The 12018-nt window shown below is 32.2% G+C and overlaps 1 pseudogene; it reads left to right on the forward strand.

The window, feature by feature from the left end:
* Positions 1-301: 301 nt before the first annotated feature.
* Positions 302-7421, forward strand: LOC120146259 (annotated as a pseudogene).
* Positions 7422-12018: the final 4597 nt, after the last annotated feature.

Here is a 12018-nt window from a genome sequence, read left to right on the forward strand (position 1 = left end):
ATTTATGCACATCACACCTATATAAATTTTATGTTGTTAATATATATGTGTTCCTTTAAAAATATTTTTAGATTCATTATTATAAATTAAATTTTATTTTAAATTAAATCTAGCTCAAACAGGTCAAGTTTTAATTATTTATGTCCACCAAAATAGATTGGGTCAGAATTAAGTTCAAATGAATTAATTTAAATTTGAACTAACGTTTAAAACTCATGTTAAGGACTGAAGTAATTAAAAAAGAAAAAAGCCTTCCATTAATACCGAACGTAATTTAAAAATTTAGGGTAATCTATATCAAATGCCACTCATCTTTAAGCTCGGGCTCGAAAAAGCTATCGACGTTTCAATTTTGCTAATTTTAGCACTGACGTTTAGTTTCACTGCAATTTTACACTCCGCCGTTAATCCGTTAACGGGATGATGACATGGCATCTTTTTTCCGTGACGGCGATGACATGGCACCCTCATCAAAACGACGTCGTTTTGTTGATGAAAAATATGTTTTTCATGAGATTCGAACCATAAACCTTTAGAATCCAAATCGACGTCGTTTTGTGATGAAAAATATGTTTTTCATGAGATTAAACATAACCTTTGCAATCCAAATCTAAATACCCAACACAAGCTAACTTAAGAACTGCTATACCTTAACAAACTATTATAAAATGTTCATCACTACCACCGTCACCCTCATTATCTTCCTCATTTCTTCTTAAGAACTTAAGAACTCTGGAACCGTGTGGCGCTTCAGACGGTGGAGCTCACCAGGGAAACGAGGGATGTGATGATCGAGAAGGACAACTTTCGAGAGTTTTCGAGGAGTATTTTTGAGTTGGACGTGCTTTTGGGGTTAGAGTGCCAGGGGATCAGACTTTACCAAGCGGCACTGGAGAAGTTGAGTGTCTTGTTACGAAAAGCTTGCAAGATAATCGATGATTATAAGTCCGGTAGCCGTCTTCGGTTCTTGCTTCACTCGCATTCGGTGCTTTCATAGATACAAGGTATAGCTAAGATATTGCCTCAACCATTTCCTCGTTGTAGTGGCTAATCTGATATGGCACTGAACTTGAAGAGCATTAATGATGAGGTTATTGATAAGCTGAATACGATGGAGTTTCGAGTGGCGGTAGTGACCGAAACGATTGCTGCGGAAATAGAGAATTCGATATCCCAAAGTAGTAGAAACCGAGACAATGCTGTAAAGCTTCTGGAGAAGATTGTCGAAGCCGTTGGTGCTGATGCTAATGCATCTTTGGTACAAAATGAATTGGCACTTCTGAAGTAGAAAAAAGAAGAGATGGAAATTAAAAAGAAACAAGCAGAGGCGCTTCAGCTTTCCCAATTGATACAGTTGTTGTATAATACTGAAATCGTTTTGAGTCCACAAAGCGAGGAGACCCTAACATATCATAAGCAATACCCTATTGGTTCCTTCATATGCCCCTTGTGCAATGAGATGATGGTTGATCGGTTGCAGTCATTTGTGGCCACAGCTTCGAACGGAAGCATACGGAGATACTTCTAGAGTGGAAAGAAGGATGTCCTACTTGCAAAGAAGAGCTTCAAAATTTGGAGCTAACACCAAATGTTAACCTTCGATCCTCAATAGAAGAATGGAAAAAATGATATGGATTGGATATTTCAAGCAGTAGTCTCCCAAATCAACTCCGATGACCATCTAAGGAAAAACGAAGCCTTGGATGATATGCAGGTTCTCGTGTAAACCCCTCAATATATTGTGAGAGCTGCAAAGGAGGGGCTCATCCTGAAGTTTGTCAAATCATTAAAAGATGCTAGGGCTTAACGCCATGGCAACTGTGAAATGCCTTTATTGCTTAGCTAAATACTGCCATGATCATAAGGTAAGAATTGGATTTGTGTTTTTACTTTAACATGTGAATATCAAATGTCTAAAGAGTTCCTTCTTGGAATTGCAGCAAGAAATTGTTGCAGCAGGAGATAATGAGGGTGACGGTGGTAGTGATGACATTTATAATAGTTTGTTAAAATTATATCAAATTCTTAAGTTAGCTTGGTGGTTGGGTATTTAGATTTGGATTTTAAAGGTATACGATTCGAATCTCATGAAAAACATATTTTTCATCAACGACATCGTTTTGAGCTTTTTAAGCATCAAAACGGTCGAGCCAAAACGACGTCGTTTTGATGAGAGTGTCATGTCATCGCCGTCATGGAAAAAAGATGCCATGTCATCGTCCCGTTAACAGATTAACGGCGGAGTGGCAAAATTGCAATGAAACATAAACGTCAGTATTAAAATTGGCAAAATTAAAACGTCGATGGCATTTTCGAGCCCGAGCTTAAAGATGAGTGGCATTTGACATAGATTATCCAAAAATTTAATTAAAATATTTTAAAATTTAAAAATACTAAAAAATTGAAGTTAAGACGACAGAATTCTGATGGCAAAGTCAAAGGAGAATTGAGTGGGGAATTTCAGTTTTCTTGTTCTAAAAGCTCCTTCCACGTCATCTTGAGTCGGTCAAAACACTTTTTTGGTTTCTTTTATGTGCTTGATTATCACTACATATTTCATGGCCCATCCTTTTAAAAATAACTAAATAATAATAAAATATAATTTTTAAATTTTTTTTATTAAATTAAAGTGATTATAAAATAATATATATTTAAATACTATTAATAATTTAATAATGAATACTTAATCATCTTGTTACAGTCATTGGTGTTCGAATCCGTAACCTTTACGAATAATAACGATTCTTTTAATTACTGAAGTAAATTTAATTTGTATAACTCTAAAAAGTTTTTACCATCCATTTCAATTGGGTTAATGAATTATTTGTCTTTTTAAGTTATATATTTTATGGAATAAATTTTAAACTATTTTTAATTTTAATCTCTAATATTTATTATTATTATTATTATTTTACTTTAAATATTTAATATTATTTTAAAAAATTAACCAATTAAAATATATTACATACTAGCATTTTTGACTAAAAATAATACTCGATTTTAATGAAAAATAAATGCTATTTTAAGACATTCAAGTTTTATTTTTATTCAATTTAATTCTTAAAATTTTAGTTATTTTTAAATTAATATTTATTTATTTTAAAATTTTTAATTTAGTTAATATTTATTATTATTATATCTTATTAATCTATATTTTTATCTACACTTTTAAGTGAATGATTTTAATTATATATATATATATATATAATAAAAGTAGTTAATTTTATTGAAAAAAAGAAATATCAAAATTACAATGAAGTTTTATTATCATAATCGTAAATTAAACATATAATTATAACATTTTCCTATAATTATTGACGTAAGTGATACATGCATCACAAGGCTCACATCAAAGGAAGAAGTAATAACTCTTCCAAATGATCCACTCGTCCAAGCCTTGGAAAAGAAGACCAGAACAACATCAGACTTGCGATGACTTCTTGAATGGGATCCTGATCTTATTTGGTCAACATGTTTTATAGAGATACAACCGTTTCTTATCTTTCCAACGGTTCTTGAATCGCATCAATCCGATATCGGGAACTCAAGATACATTCATTTTAGTGAAGACATCGCATGCATAAATTCCTATACGAGATTAATACGTGATTTTGAAAATATTACGAATTTTCAATATTTATATTGATTATTTGTAATATAATTTAATATAGGATGATGCATTATCATTTAGGATTAGATTTATTATTTTATTAGGAATTAAGGATGAGTTAAAACATTATTTTTAGTTATTATTATTTTATTAGGAATTAGAGTTAAGACATGTTTAGTTATTATTATTTTATTCATTAGTTATTTAGGACCTTTAGAACTCAACCCCCTTATAAAGGAGGCTTCATTCACTTTGTAAATCAGATTTCTTTGATTAATAATACAACGAGAGTTCGTTTTTGCAAGTGCTGATTGCCTTGTGCTTTCGAAGCTTCTTCTCCGGAAGTTCTTTCAAGTTCTTTGAGAGATATTAATCTTCACACTCCAATTTTCCTTTTATCACGACTAGGAGGGTTGGTTAGAGCCATATATCGTGTTTACCTTTTCATTACGATAGGAGGGCTCGATAGGACACTTATCCATCTATTTTCCACAAATCATCCTCACCAACATCATCTTTACCGTTCACATTCATAAGGGAGATCTTTTGATTTCTTGGTTATCTTACTTTATTTTCAATTTATTTATTTTTTGGTTATCTTGTTTTAATCTTATTTCTTACCTTGTTTCCTTCACCTTAAAGAATCCTAGTTGCTACCACCACTTTCTCTTATTCATCCCCCTTTATTCTTCACTGAGTCTAGAGCTTTCTAGGTTTAATTCTTCAACAAGAGCAACGTTCATTAACCCGCCATCGTTTCCCTATCAATTGATATCAGATTTGGGTTATTCTTGGAAAGAAGCAAGCAATCTTGCTTGTTCTTGCACACAAAACCGTCAAGCTACCCCAACGGAGTTAGTTCACAAAAGATTCATCATTTCAGGTTCTTTTTATTTAGTTTTAATTTATATTCAAATCATTCTTGTTAGTTTGCTATTTTTTTCAAAAAACAAAACAAAACAAAAAAGGCAAAAAAAAAAAAAACAATAATTTGAAAAAAATTGCAAACGAAGGAATTTAGGACTGATTTTCTCCAAATCTCATATTCATCCTAAGAGTAATCTCCAGTCCAAAATTCATCTCAATTAGAGTTCATTAGAGCCTTCAAATACATCATTCAAGTTTCATCGACAGATTCGGTCTAGAATCTTGTTGAATTTCTTGAAAATTGTACAGGAGGAATTTCACGGTGAAAATTTCCAGATTGAAACTTCATATATTGAATATCATTCACAAAAAATCAGAATTTTTGGAGATCAAGAACACCTTCGAACAAAGCGATCAAGAAAAACAGATTGTTTGAGGACTCACCGTTCAACAAAGTCTACTGGATACTACTAAAGGTATTCGGTTCTAAAATTTTATAGGTGGTTTCTTGACGCATCGAAAGAAATTCAAGAATATTTTTCAAAATTTTTGGATATCGATAACCCCTTAAAAATGTTGCTCAAGTTGATCCAGCATTTTCTAGGTTTCTGGGTTGGTTCTTTTATTCCTTTGAGTCTTAGTGGTTTAGGTTCTTTTGTTTTTCCTTTTTATTATTCTTTTGCATCATATAACACATTATGTTTCTTATGTTAGTAGGACTAAAGAGTTTTCATACTTCTTCCTTCTTTGCATTCTCGTTCTCTTGGAGTCTAACCCTCTTTTGGCCTCTTAGAGCTTTTAGGTTTTCTTATCGCCTTTGCTAGTAATCAAACTCTGATACAAACTGTGGAAGACTACTTCGTAAAGTGAGTTTTAAAGAGTACAAGATTGGCTTACTTGCCTCTCGTTGTGTTACTTTCTTGGAGTGACTTGTGAGGTTTCTTGCTTTGTTGAATTTTCTTTCTTTTAGTTTTTATTTTACTTTAAATTATCTTTTGAGTGTTATGATTTCAGGATGTGCAACAATAACAACAACACACTTACGACTATCTTAGCCGCACTTTCCCGACTCACGACTCAAGTTGAAAGATTTGATGAAACTGTGAGAGAACGACAAGAACCATAACTGGATCTACCAAACTAGAATCCAAGACCAAACAATACTGAACTTTTGGTACCCATGAGAGAACAACCACGTTTCCAAGCACTCAAACTCTTAGAAAAACCAAAGTTCATGATCCCGTCTTTCAAAGGAGACAATGATCTGGACAGGTACATCGATTGGGAAGGAAAAGTTGATCTCATGTTCTCATACCATGACTGCCCCAAAGCTAAACAAGTTCCCCTCATCACCATGCAATTCGAAGGATATGCTCGAAATTGGTGGATGCAAATAAGGAAAAAGACCGAGAACTTCCAAATTCAAGCAATCACTTCTTGGACTGACCTTAAACAAACCATGAGGAAGCGATTCCTACCGACACATGATACGCGAGAGTTAAACTATGACTACACCGACTTCGATAAGGTAGAAGTTTAGTTGAAGACTACTACAAGGAGATACAGTCCTTACTCAATAGGGCTAACATAACCGAAAAAGAAGAGGTCGTTGTGTCAAGATTCATCGTTCGGCTTAAACTCAAACATCACTGATCTTCTTGATCTCCATGGGTACGAAAACCTTGAAGATACACTAAAGAAAGCAATGACAATCGAAGCACAAATTTCAAAGGAGATTCCGATTCAGAGAACATTATCGAGGTACTTCATCCTCTTACCAAGGTAATCCTTCAAATCCTTCCTCATCTTCTCTGAAAAAGCCAAGAGATGACAAACCTGACAAGGAGATAGAACAACCAGCAAAGAATGACACACTTCCAGCCCCTAAAGATCAAATGATAATTTGTGAGGAGGTAGGGAAAGCAAAAAAAGAAAAAAAAAGAAAGAGGCAAAAGCAAAAGAGGTCACTAGTTACAAAAGCCAAAAGAATAATGATCCATGGGAGGTGAGTAAACCTAAATGTGAGAAGAAAAGAGTGACTCAAAATCTATGTGTGAGCACAAAAGAATTGAGAGAGAACCTTCTTTACAAACAACCTTGCATCCTTATTCGCTTTAGGGAATCAATTATTTCGATTTCTAGCATTAACAAGGATTTGCCTAGCATGTTTTCATCTCTTGTACAGGATTTTCGAGAAGTGTTAGGTGACCTACCTAACGAATTACCACTGAAAAGAGGAAAACAACACCAAACCAGTCTAATTCAAGGTTCCATCATACCTCGTTAAACATACAATCTTGAAGAAACCAAAGAGTTAAATTTGTTACAAAAATGCTACATCCATGAAAACGTTAGTCGTGATGCCATCTTAATGACGAAATATGACTTAAACAACTCCACATGCTTTATAGTTCGTGCACAGGGAATCTATGTAAATGATGAGAAAGTAAAAGAAACACGAGACTGGCCTACACCATCTTCCATCGCCAAGAGTTGTCGAATAGTGCTAGGTGACCCTCATGATGGGTTACCACCTGAAAGGCCTAATCACTATGCCATATCAATGAAGAGTCGCAATTTACGAGAGTCCAAAGGTATGTATTTTATTACTCATTTTAATGATATTGTAACATACTTATTCTCCTTTTTACATGGTAAGACTCTTGAAGTTGTTATTCATACCAAACACAACCCCTTTAAGTGCTAACAAACTGAGGTAAGCAAAACATAGTAGACAATGATTTACCACGAAGGTATACTCTTAAGCATACTACTATTCCGAGAATTGAATATATCAAAGATGTATATCACGATAACTCAGATATTTCTGATATTTCTGTCCATACTTTTAAAAGTACTTTTAATGAGATTTATCTTGTATATGAGTTTCCTTGCCAACTAAGCAGGTTCTACAGTCTACAAATCTCCTCCCGAGAATTCTTAATTCATGAACCACACTTAAGAGACTTAGGGATTATTTTAACAAACCAGTTGACATGGTTTTTAAACACTCATTCTCGCCACACATGAATAAAGCTACGGAGAAATTATCTGAAACAATCATACAAAAAGCCAACAGTGGTCGACGCCATGTTGAATTTCAATCTAAACATCAGATTACAAGACTTGTATGAAAAAGAGGATTCCAAGACTACAAGAAATCAGTTCCTACAAAGAAGAAACATTGACTAAAATGCATAAAGACACATCACATTGATCTTGGTAAATGTTTCACAAGTTTTTCTTTCAACACATCTAATTATCTTTCTTTTGGATTTTCAGATTCGAGGAAGAATCCTTTTGAGGAGTGGGGGAATGATACATGCACCAGGGTGCATAATACATGCTTCTTTGGACTAATGTTTCTACTCGAACCTATTAGAAGAACAAAGTCTCAAAGATTCAAAGCATATCTATTCATTAAGCATAATGTGAATGAATTATTAAACAATTCTAATGTTTCTCCCTTTAATGTTTCAGATTCGAGGTCGAATATTTTTGAAGAAAGGAAGGATGATACATGCATCACAAGGCTCACATCAAAGGAAGAAGTAAAACTCTGCCAAATGATCCACTTGTCCAAGCCTTGGAAAAGAAGACCAGAATAGCAGAAGACTTGCGATGACATTTTGAATGGGATCCTGATCTTATTTGGTCAACATGTTTTCTAGAGATACAACCGTCTCTTATCTTTCCAACGGTTTTTGAATCGCATCAATCTGATATCGGGAACTCAAGATACATTCATTTTAGTAAAGATAACGCATCCAGAAATTCCTATACAAGATTAATACGTGATTTTGTAAATATTAGGAATTTTCAATATTTATATTGAATATTTGTAATATAATTTAATATATGATGATGCATTATCTTTTAGGATTAGATTTATTATTTTATTAGGAATTAAGGATGAGTTAAAACATTTTTTTAGTTATTATTGTTTTATTAGGAATTAGAGTTAAGACATGTTTAGTTTATTATTATTTTATTCATTAGTTATTTAGGACCTTTAGAACTCATCCCCTATATAATGGAGGCTTCATTCAACTTTTTAAATCAGATTTCTTTAATTAATAATACAACGAGAGTTCATTTTTGCAAGTGCTGATTGCCTTGTTCTTTCGAAGCTTCTTCTCCGACAGTTCTTTCAAGTTCTTGTGAGGGAGATTAATCTTCACACTCCAATTTGCCTTTTCATCACGACTAGGAGGGTTGGTAAGAGCCAAATTATCGTGTTTGCCTTTTCATTGCGACTAGGAGTGCTCGATAGGACACTTATCCATCTATTTTCTACAAATCCATCCTCACCATCATCATCTTTACTGTTCACCTTCATAAGGGAGATCTTTTGATTTCTTGGTTATCTTACTTTATTTTCAATTTCTTTATCTTTTGATTATCTTGTTTTAATCTTGTTTCTTACCTTGTTTTAGAACCTCAAAGAAACCCTAAAGAATCCTAGTTACTGCCACCACATTCCCTTATTCATCCCCCTTTGTTCTTCATCGAGTCTAGAGCTTTCTAGGTTTGATTCTTCAACAAGAGCAACGTTCATTAGCCCACCACCATGTCCCTATCAATAAGAATCTAGATACAGATATTACAAGGATCATATAAAGAAAAAGGTGAAATCTTCATCCAAAAAATTTGAACAAAAGATAATATGAACATATCTGACTGCATCGACAAACAAACCGAAACATGAATTAAATTATTGAAAAATAATTTACAAACGTAAATCAGAGCCAAACATCGTGAGAAATCTATCTACTAAATTAATAAGATTTAATTTAAGATAAAGAACTATTTGGTATTTTATGTAATGGCTAAGCCAAGTTCATAAGTTCAAAGGATATAATTGTAAGTCCCAAGTGAAAACGACTTTGAAAGGAAATTAGTCCCTTTAGTTGATAAAGTAACTTTTCTCTCATTTTTTAGGAGATTAACGGGTGGTAAGAAAAAAGAGAGAGAAAATACAGGTATTTCTTTATCTTCTTTCTTTTAAAGTTTCATCTTTTTTTCTCCTATAGATAAGATTCTTGAGTTTTCAAAGGTTGCGAGTAAGGTACGGAGCTATAGTTAATTATATGCATGTTGATTTTCCTTTAGAGATGAAGTGAGAGGAAAACTCTTCTTATTTGAGAAAAACAAGTGAATAAAAGGGTTAGGGTTAAATGAGTATAACTATGATTTAGTTCATAACGAAAACAATGAATTCTTTTGTTTTTGGTTGTCTAATATCCTTCTATTTTAGAGAAATAAGTTGGAGATCCATCAAAATCCAAGGGCAAAGAGAAAGTTTAGAGATTGAAAAAAAATCCTTAACCTACTTTTAGTTTAAGGTAATGAACTTTTGTTCTCTATATATCATATGTTATAATTAGGTATAATAAGTTAAATTACATACACATAAATTCAACAATAATGAGAAGGATCAGGAGAACTTTAGTAATATTTTAAGCTTTGAAAAAATAAAATATGAGTACAAGTGTCAATATTATTAGAACAATATTGGTAACTTGAAGATTTTTAGAGAATTTGAGTGAAAATATCATGGCAGTATCAATACTGTGAGATCAAGTATCGTTATTTTGGGTGAGTATCGATACTCTATGGAGATTTTTGAAATTAAGGATTCTAGTAAATTATTTTGGTATCCGTACTTGCCTTAGTCTGATACTTGTCCAGTGTAATATCGATACTTCCATTAGAGTATCGATGCTGTGGAGCTGAAAATGTTGAAATGCCAAGTGTTGATAGAAAAATAAAAGAAAAGAAAAGTAAAATTAGTTTGATATATATATATATATATATATATATCATTTGGATTATCATATTTATTCCAGGTGATTTGTAATACCCAAAAATTTAGACAATGACCAAAATGAAAATCTGGAAAGTTTGATGGTCAAAGTAGAAAATTGGGAAAAGTTTAGGGAATTAAGTGATAATTTCCTAAAAAGAATTTTATTCCATAAATAGATGGTTTACTCTTGAGAGTGGGGTTTTATATAAATCATATTTTTGGATTTGGAATTTTTAGTAAAGAAAAACTAGAAAGGGTTAAAGTTCGATAAGGAATCGGTAATTCTGATCGAATTGGAATTTTACAAAAATTTGAAGGATGTTATAAAATGGTTGGAAATATTATTTTAATATTTTGGATCAGAGAACTTTGGTTTGTAAATGTGCAATTTTTCAGATTTAACCGAAACAGTGAAATTTAGTGACTAAAATGCAAATTTTGAAAATTTAAGGGGAATTTCGGAATTGAAAGTCAAATTAATTCATATTTGACTTTGTAATATGATAAGGATCAGATGGAATGGTTTTATGGTGAATAGGAAGATTCATTAAGGGTAAAAATGGAATTTCCTATGGTGTTGAATAAAAAATTCTATGATATATTATTAAGCATGTGCTAGATCTATTATAGCATTAGAATATCAAATATAGTGGAGCATCTTCAGCTTCTTCTTCATCCAAGACCGACACCCCCAAGCTTGCAAGATAGGTATTTTTGTTTTGAATTTTGAAGCAATCTTGTTGAGAATTAGATTTCGGTGTGATTAGGAAAAATATTATACGTTCAATTCTCTACGTTTTGACATGAATATTACTAGGGTTCATGGTCAAGTTCATCTTGAGCTGATGAAGGGGATGTTCATTTTTTGTGTTTTATGGGTTTTGAAGAGTTAAGTGATTTTAAGGAAGTGGTTGTAAGAATTGATGAAGAACCTAAGGATGAGGTTAAAGAAAAACAGTTCATATTTTGAGATTTACAGTGGGTTTGAAAATTCACCATAATTTATATAAAACTAATTTGGAGGTTATTTTTATATATTTTGTTCATATATCGATATAGTTTTGTTTAAAATAAACGGGGATCAATTTCAAGGTGTATACAAAAAGATATGAATTTTTAACCAAGGAAAGGTCAGAAAAATCGGATAGCAGATTCTGCAAAACAGATTATGTTGGTCAACTTTGAAAATTCACCATATTGTATAGAACGAATTAGAAGGAGTTTTTTTATATGAATAGATTCTTATTTGAGTCTAGTTTTTAAAGGAATATACAGAATTAAATTCCAGTATGTATATCAGTACAGAATACTGATTTTTTAAAGGTAGTTCAAGTTGTCAGAATATGAAAATTTTAGAAAGTTTGGTGATTGTAATACAAATTTCAAAATGTTGGGAGTGTTATTGTAATTATGCCTTTGTGTACTTGGTTGATAATAATTTCAATACTGGGATTTTTGTATTGAAATTCTAAGTGATAAAATGGTGAAGGACCATTTTGTGTAAATTGGAAAAGTTGGTTACAATGTTAAAAGGAAATTATTAAGTATTAAGTATTTTGATAGATAATGAGTATCAAATATATTATGGAGTTATTTTGGGATATGTTTATGTTAGTACAATACTAACATATGTATCGTTATGAAATTGTGAATTATACAGATTATGATTGATTTGTGATTGAAGCAAGTCAAGTGTGTTTATTGTGGGCAATAGTGAGACACATATGTTGGA

This window comes from Hibiscus syriacus, unplaced genomic scaffold, assembly GCF_006381635.1.
Source record: "Hibiscus syriacus cultivar Baekdansim isolate YM2019G1 unplaced genomic scaffold, ASM638163v2 tig00110904_pilon, whole genome shotgun sequence".
Taxonomy (NCBI): Eukaryota; Viridiplantae; Streptophyta; class Magnoliopsida; order Malvales; family Malvaceae; genus Hibiscus; species Hibiscus syriacus.